The sequence below is a fragment of the Hippopotamus amphibius genome, chromosome 7 (assembly GCF_030028045.1).
Source record: "Hippopotamus amphibius kiboko isolate mHipAmp2 chromosome 7, mHipAmp2.hap2, whole genome shotgun sequence".
NCBI lineage: Eukaryota > Metazoa > Chordata > Mammalia > Artiodactyla > Hippopotamidae > Hippopotamus > Hippopotamus amphibius.
In genome coordinates, this window is record NC_080192.1 from 47032325 (window position 1) to 47041436 (window position 9112).

Sequence of the window (9112 nt, forward strand, 5' to 3'; positions counted from 1 at the left end):
GGCAGGGTACCAGAGTGATCAGAGGCTGTAGCAGTGTGCTAAGAATGTGGGGGTCAAGCTGCCCTAAAGAAGAGGAAGAGCAGTTGGGAGTCTCTGTTGCTTCCCATAAGGGGTCATTACCTTCGAAACGGTCAAGGTGTCAACGCATCAACCAGATTAAAAACAATAATAAGGTAAACGAGTTTTCCTCTAAAACATACCTCAAACCTGAGATGTTTTTTTGATGTAGGAGATACGTAAAATTTCCCATAAGGTGGTGTTTTTCTTATCAATGAACACCTCAAGCCCCTTGTCAGGGAATGCCCAGTACCCCCCTCAAGTTCTCACCCCTAAGCCATTGCCTGACTAGTTATATCTGCCTGAAGAACAGAGGTAGGGAAACCCAGGCTGGGCAAAGTCAGAATGCATAGAATTTCATTTCTGTATTTATTCAGGATAATTATTCACTGACAAGATAACTCAAATAGAAAGGCTTTGGGCATATGCGAAAATGGAAAGTAATCTCTGCTCAGGGCTAGGAGCCTCCTGTAGAGGAGCATGACTTATCGGTGTTGTAGACCTCCATTTGAGCTTGTTTGGAGGTTCTAGCAGGGGAGCGCAGCTACTCGTATACCCTTGACCGAAGAACGGTCCTCCTCTATTGGGGAAGGTCGTCTTCTTCGACCTAGAGCGCAGCTTCGGGAGCGACGCACATGGAGGAAGGGGACACCCGCCTAGCCAGCCAGATCAGCCGAATCAACCCTGGCGATCAATGGGGTGACAGATGTCGCAGCCAGATCGCCCTCACATCCTGTAGACCTCCATTTGAAAAGCCACCAGATTTCAGGCAGGGGCATAAGCCCAGGACCGCCAGACCCTGTGCAAAATGCAATGGAACGTAATTAATGCAGCCGCAAGGATCAGATCAGTAAAGCTCCAGACAAGTGTGGAGACTGATTTTAAATAAGGTCTTTCTTTTCAAATTATTTTTAGCACTTTAGATTTGTCCTCCAGAAAGACTGTACATGTTCCTTAAAGATAATTACTGTAATGCGGAAAACTGGGGACAGCTTGAATGTCCATCGAAAAGGAAATGGCAAAATAAATTATGACATATGCATCTCTGGAATCTTAGGCATTTGTTTAAAAGAATGAGTTTGATCTCAAAATCCTGGCAAGGAAAAATGGCTATTTTTTTGTAGCAAAACAAACATCAGAACGATGTGTATATACGATTCCATTTTTGCAAATTTTCCATTGTGGCAACATTTCCATTTTGCAAAGCAAGTGTATCGGATGCAATCTTTGTGCACCTTCTCAGATTTCCTCTACTGCCTCTTTTTCCTGAAGGTAACCCCAATGCCCCTACTGCACCCTGACCACAACCATTGCCTTTGCTGAGCTCCCTGAGACGGCTGGAGTTCAAGTTGGAACCTTGGGCCTGCATAGCCCTTGCTTCCACACCCTGAGTCCTATCAACATCGAGTCATCCCTTGAAGTGCCACACTGTGAAGCCCGGGAATTGGCTTCCTGGGTGGATGCCAAGAGCTGAAGATACGGCGAGTTACCCCAGTATGAGGTGAAACGTGGCCAATGGGAAGTGAGAGGTGTGAGGCATTTGAGCAGAAAAATTCCCTCCCTTTCCTCCTTGCAGTGGACCACTCTGAAGTATGATTTCTTTTTGCAGCCCTTCCAGGCTTACTGCCAAACATACCCTGCTATGTCTTTGCCTGGCTTGTTGTGAAATGTGGCCAGAGCAGTGACACACCACATCACATTGCTTTGCATCTTTCTTACCTCATTTCCATTGTTTCCTCACCCTCACCATCTTCATTCAACTTGCATTTCCCAAGTAAAGTGGCCACACATTAATCCTTGCCTCTGCTTCTCCAGTCTAGAGGACCCAGGCCAAATCCATGTGCAAACTAGATAGTGAGGCTCTATATAAATTTGTAGTGAATGTACCACACATGCGTAGACCTAACCCTTTGTTGGTAAATGCACAGAAATGTGAGAGGGATACACCTCAGACCTTAAACAGTGGTTCATCTTTGCTGCCTACATTTTTTAATAAACACATGTTACTTTTACATATTTACATAAACAGTAAGTTAATACCGTAAAATCATGCCGTATAAACAAGCCTAGCATATGCTTCCCTGCTTTATTCCTTTGCAGGCAACGGATCATTGTATTTCTCATTGTGAAATCAGTCCACAATATTGTTAAAATTTTTAATCTGTGACAGTTGATCACCCCCCCCCCACTCACACAGTCACACACAGCCACCCCCGACACACACAAATACACACACGTCTTCCTTGTAAGCAGACTCCAGTTCTGTTTGTAGTCACCCTCCCAACTGTTCCCCTAGTCACCTTGGGAGCATGAGGGACAAGCCAAAAAAGTCCAGAAAAGCAGACCAGAGCCATGATGTCATCAAGGCCATGTATTAAGCAACAATGAAGACTCCTACCCCCAAAATTCTTGGTTTGTGAGATAATAAATGTGCTCACTGTTTAAGACACTTTAAATTGGGTATTCTGTTAGTTATCCTCTAACCATCCTGGGGTGACTATGTATATGTACATGTATGTGTGTATATCTGACTTCATATGTATAATAATATATATATTATATATATATTACCAGGAGAGACATGGTGTCACAAGAGGTAATATTTGTCTTATTTATCTTCATGTCCTCAGCTCCTAACACAGAACCTACACATTGTAGGAGATCAACATTCCTTGAATTGAACTGACAAATTCCATTCATCTCAATCTGTAATTTACATATTACACATCCAGTGGGAGGTTATAAAATAACAAAGAAGGTAAGGTACACAAAATACAATCTGGGGACTTCCTAGGTGGTGCAGTTGTTAAGAATCTGCCTGCCAATGCAGGGGGCACAGGTTCAATCCCTGCCCCAGGAAGATACCACATGCCACAGAGCAACAAAGCCTGTGTGCCACAACTATTGAGCCTGTGCTCTAGAGCCCGTGAGCCACAACTATTGAGCCCATGTGTCGCAACTATTGAACCCCACGTGCCTTAAGAGCCCACGCTCTGAAACAAGAGAGGCCATCACAATGAGGAGCCCACACATCACAACGAAGACTCACCACAACTAGAGAAAGCCCGTGTGCAGCAATGAAGACCCAACACAGCCAATAAGGTAAATAAATAAATAAATTTATTTAAAAAAAAATACAATCCAAATCGCTTCTCATCAAAAAAGCTTTAGGCTATCAGTAAAGTTAACAACAACCATCAAACTGCATTATTTAAATCATGTCACATTGCACCGTCTAAAGGACAGCAGCAAACTGCAGTGAGAATTAAAACATCAGACTCCTGTTTCCGTATTATTTCTAGATGCAACCAAATAAAAACAACTTGTAAAAGAATTCTAGTTTTGGTAGGGTAATCACAGTACTTGAAAAGAAGAGTATAAATAAGATATTAAGACAACAGAACTTGACAAGTCACCAACAAAGAGTTAAAGGTGGGTGGTGGAAGCAGCAGTTACCCCAAGTGAGAGCTATCATTCCGTGACCTAGATCAAGGCCCTTGTCCTAAACCTGGTCTGACAACCCTCCCCTTTAGTAGCTGCAGAACTGCAATAACAAAACGTAGCCAAATTTAAATTACAGACAGGAGTGGGGAAAACAGTGGACACAGACAAATGATATGCATTTATGTAATTTTTATGACCCTGGTACAATGTGCCAGGAAATGTCCTAAGTGCTTGAGATTCAGCAGTGAAGCAAATGGACAAAAATCCCCACCCACATGGAGTTTATGTTCTAGAATTGGGGGGAGTGGGTTGGAAGGACAGGAACCAAAATTTTCAGAAATCCTTTTTAGCTCTTGGTTTCCTAGCAAGGCTAGCTGTGGTGGGGAAAAACAACTTGTTAAAGTAGCAGAGTTCTGTTGGAGAGTTCACTCCGTAGCAGAGTTCACTCTTTCCAGTCCTGGCTGGCCCTTTTTGCATCATGCTTTGCAGCTTCCTCACCCCAAAGCCCTAACTACTTACTTGGAGCTGTGTGTCTGGTCAATTGAATCTCAAGGTCTTGCAATGGAGCCTGCTAATCTGTTGCTGTTTTGTTTTGTTTCTAGAAAGCTCTCCAGACGATTCAGATGATCAGCCGGCCTCCTCCAGTTCTCTCTCTCCTTGAAACCATCCATCAAAATTTACCCAATTTGTGGCTTTTCCCCCAAAATATGCTCACTACTTTCCAAGGTGGTGCTATTAGCTCCAGCTAATATGTTACCCTATTTAATAAATTCATAATATTAAGGGTCTCTGATGTTTGCAGGGTGTTTTCGTATTAAGAGCATTTTCACACATAGGAACCATTTTGTTCACACTTCTACCTCCAGAGATAGGCAGCGCAGGTTGTATTTCCCTCTTTTTAAACTAAATCTCAGAAAAGTTGAATTGTTTTGTGCTGTTCTCTCCAGATGAAAATTTGAGTTATTTTGTTAACATCTCGTTACAACTCTAATGGTGGAAATGCCAGGCACCAGAGTGCGCTGAGGAGAAAAAACTCTAAGGCACGTGTCTTTGCTGTCTTACATCAACTAGATAGATTTTCTGTTTCACTTTCAGGTAGAACCAGTGCTGTCAGAATCAGTATCGAGTAATAGATACACGATTACTTAGACTAAGTGATACACCTGGGCCAGTGTTGATGGGCAACGGGCTACTTTCTGTCCCTTCGTGTACTGCTTCTGGCTCCTTCTCCTGCGTGCTGGCTGTCGAGAGCCAGCTGCCCCTCCCTCCCACACCCCTCCATTCCACGAGTCAGCATCCAGACAGCACCACTCTTCCCTCCCCCCTCCCCATATCTGATATTGCTAGGGTGACCGTATAACTTATTGTCTGAACCAGAACAATTTGGAGAGAAAAAGAACGCACTGCGTATTAATAATTATGCCAGGAGAACAGGTGTAACACCCTACTTCTCACTCCCCCATAAAAGGTGAAAACCTTTAAAAAAAAAAAAAAAAAAGACTGACTGAATTAAAGTTTATTTTTCTTTCTTGGTCTGCTTCTGATGCAGGTGTCAGTATCTACATGTATCTTGTGTCACACGGAAAGAAAATATTGCTGAGAAATTGCATGCTATAGGATGCATAGGAAAGCTAGCGAGTTAAGGAAACCGGTGAATTCTTTGGAAATGTAAAAAGCATCCTTTCATTATGCACCTTCCCATCTCTTATGTAAAAGTGTAAAATCTAAATTTTATGTGACAGTTTCTTACTAGATAGTAATGTATGCTGGCCAGTTACATGTAGTAGAATATCTAAATCCCACGCAAGCCCCGTGGAGCAGCTTAATACGGAGCCCAGCAGACAGGACTCTGCCTTGTCAAGGCATCGTCCTGGACCAGATACTGCTGCCTGCCCCAGCAACAAAATCCTCACTCGTACAGCGTTTGCTTTGTGTTTTAATATTGTAAGATAACATACACTCATGAAAAAAATTGAAAACATAGAAAAGTTAAAAGCAGGAAAATAAATCACCCACAATCACCACCTCTCAAGTAACTATTATTTGCTTTCTGGTATATTTATTTCCAAATATTTATATCTATATAATTTTTTACTTAGTAGTGTGATCATAATATCATACATATAAAATATATCTTGCTTTTCACTTAAATTATATTCCATGTATTTCCCTTGTCTTTATAAATTGCTTATACACATAACTTTAAGCAACTCTACAGCAATCTGTTACATGGAGAACATCTTGTTTCCTTAACTATTCCCAGCTTGTAGGGCATTTAGGTTGTTTCTAACTTCTCATAAATAATGTCACAATGAACACTTTGTACTATAAGCTTTTTCTGTACTTCATGTTATTTCTTGAAGCTAGATTCCAGAAACTGAAATTATCTTAACGTATATGAACATATTAAAGATTCTTGTTACATATTACAAAATGCTGTCCAACAGGTTTTTATCCAGTTTATAAATATTTATCCGTATTCAACAATGAATATGATCCTCAGCAGCACAGAATATTTTCATATGTAAAACATGATATGTGTTTTTTGTTTTGCATTTCTTTGATTACTAGAGAGGCTTAGCTATTTCTCTTATCCTGGATAACTAATTATATATTCTATCCCATGAATTGTTTGTTCACATCATTTGCTCACCAGAATTTTTACTAAAATCACAAATTGGAAATATGTATAGCATACCTTTAAAAGTTATGTTCAGGCTTAATAAAAATAACAAAAAGATCCACTAAGAATTATTACATGGATTATGGAATGAGAATAATATACAATTTTCTATAGAGAAAATTTTAAACATAAGTAGTTAAATAACAAAATTATGAAATTCAGTGAGACCTTGATATTCATTTCCATCCACATCGAGAAGTGACAAAACTCTGAGCCAAGGAGGCAGCTAAGGCACTGCTCTCAGCCCTGGTCAGTGTGTCAGGCTGTATTCACAGTCTTAGTCTCCTGACTGTTCTCCTCTGTGTTTGAATATTTAACCCTTTATGTCTCCTGCAATAGAAACTGAAGCAGATGTTATTGCCATCTTTACAGATAAGAAAACAGAGGTTCAGAGAAACGTGTAACTTGCTCAAGACCACACAGCTGGTAAGGAGTCGAACCCTTTCTGATTCAAAACCTCATGTTCTTTCCACTAACATGCCTTTAACCTGAAGTTAGATGTCTAAAAGCTTTCAGGAAAACAAGGAAGCAAAGGACCTGAAAAATTTACTAAAATAGCATCTATTACGTATTAGAGATGCCTTAGCCAGACTGCACTGAGCATCAGTAACAAAAATGTTCATATGCTTGACATTACACTTTTCAACATTTGTAAAACTGTCTATGTATCTTTAGCCTAGTTCTTTTAGGTACTATTTTATCTGAAAGGTAGTATAACACAGCGAATAAGGGTGCAGCCTCTGAAATCCATCTGCCTGCGTTTTAATCCCAGCTTTGCCATTTGCCACCTTGTGGCCTGGGAACATTGCTCAAATACTCAATGCTCTCAGTTTCCTCGTGTGTTAAAAACAAAAGCAAAAACAAAATCAGGGAGGTGATAATAACTACTTACTGCGTAGAATTGTGGGGAAGAGTAAACGCAGTAACATATGTAAAGCACTCTAAGTGGTGCCTGCCACATGGGAAATATTTGAGTGATGCTAGTTGTTGTTGTCATTATAAGTACCAATTCATTTAAACTCATTAAGAACCCCGTGACCCATGACAACCCTACTGTGATCCCCCTTTTACTGATAAGAAAACAGAGACTTTACACAAATTATGAAAGCATAAATAAGATGCTGTTCAAACCTTAAAAGGATCCCTGACTGTAGGTGTGAACCAGATTTGAAAAACACAATACAATGTGTTTTCACATCAGTGAAATACATAAAATTAAGGGAAGTAAGTTATATTTTGCACCGAAAAACAAAATTAAGTAACATTATACAGTAACATAAAAGCTTTTTTGGTCAATGCTGAAAGGCCAAGAAACATTGTAGAGATTTTTAAATAGTTTTCTTTTTACCATGAAGTCTTGGAAAAAGACCGTCACTAACCTACAGGGTTGAGAGGGATGCTGACAGATGTTGCAGTCATCCTCCTTTGTGCTATTTAAATACCTCTTATCCCTATTCTTAATAGGCTTAAATGCTTGGTTTCACATGCCTGTGACTCATATTTGTAAATAATAAATGTATGAAACATACTTTGTGCATCAACATACACTTTCATTTTGAATGAAAAGTGCACATGCACACAAACACTTTTTTTTAACAAATCAGTCTTTATCCTGAGACCAACCATACATCAAAAGCCTAGGGAATGTCAATATAACGTCAATATTTTTATGAGCATTGTCCTTAAGAAATACGACATTAAGGGAAACAGTTACACTCATCTTCTTCCTCCTAGATCCCAAAAGTAGGGGAAGACCTTAGCTGAGGGATGTCTCCTGTAGGCTCCTAGCAACCCCAGCCTGACTCAGGGAGACAAGTAAGCAGGGACTGGAGGTGACTGCAAATGTGGAGATCTAGAAGAATTTGCCAGTGAGTGGCAAGCCACGTGTGAGAAGCCTAGAGAAAGAGGAGAAGGTGGTCAGCTAGGAAAGAGGGAAAATGCCGACGTGGGGGAAAATGAGAGGAACAGATATAGATAGAGGACTACAATGGCATGAAACCCAGCAGATAGGTAAGTTGACCTTTCTCAAGCTGCTGAAGAGATCCTTGGGCTGTGGAGGAGACAAATGAAATAGTTTATTTCTAAGGGTACTGAACTATCAAATCTGAGCTGAGAGGTATAAAGTATGGTGAAAAATACAGAACAGCTGCTTAGATAGCATGTTGCTTTGTGTTTACAAGTACACACTTCACAGATGGCAACCAATCAACTTATCTATACATGTAAACTTGACCTGTGGTTTCTCCTGCTTTTCATCTGTTGGAGTGATTTAATCGCTAGGACATCTATATTTGAAAATTTGCAGAAGCGAATGCTATCATCAAACAGCCTGGATGTGACCTGAGTATCTCTTATATCGTTTGGCTTCCTAGATTCATTTCAACCATCCTGGAGCTCACTGAGTTTCAAGTCAGTATCGAGTCTCCCTGAGGAGCGAAATAAATATTGTGTAGAGAGAAGGCAAGAAGATTTACATGGGTGGGGATGGAGACTAGGCCATGGGAAGGGATCAGGTTTGCTAATACACTTCAGAGAGGATGAATCTTTCCTCCTGACCGAGACCCTCTGAACACTGACCCCTAAAGTTCCCTGGGTCTGCGTTATTTCACACCTTTGTATACACAGAATGTAATCTCTCTCTGTCTGACAATGGTTTGTCTATATGTCTGTCTCCCCATCTAGACAGTGAATCCCTTGAAGGCAGAGATAGAGTCTTATTCATCTTTGTATCCCTAGCTCCTAGCACCAAGCTTGTGCACGGCTGCTACTCAGTATCTATTTGTTGAATGAAGAAATCAAATGCTCAAATACATTTTTTACCTTTTTTAACCTATGAAATATTTTTATTTATGAAACTTCCTTAAAGCCTATAAAATAAGGTGGAATGTGTTGTTTTGTGCTCAAAATCCATTCAGCCCCTATAGCAGT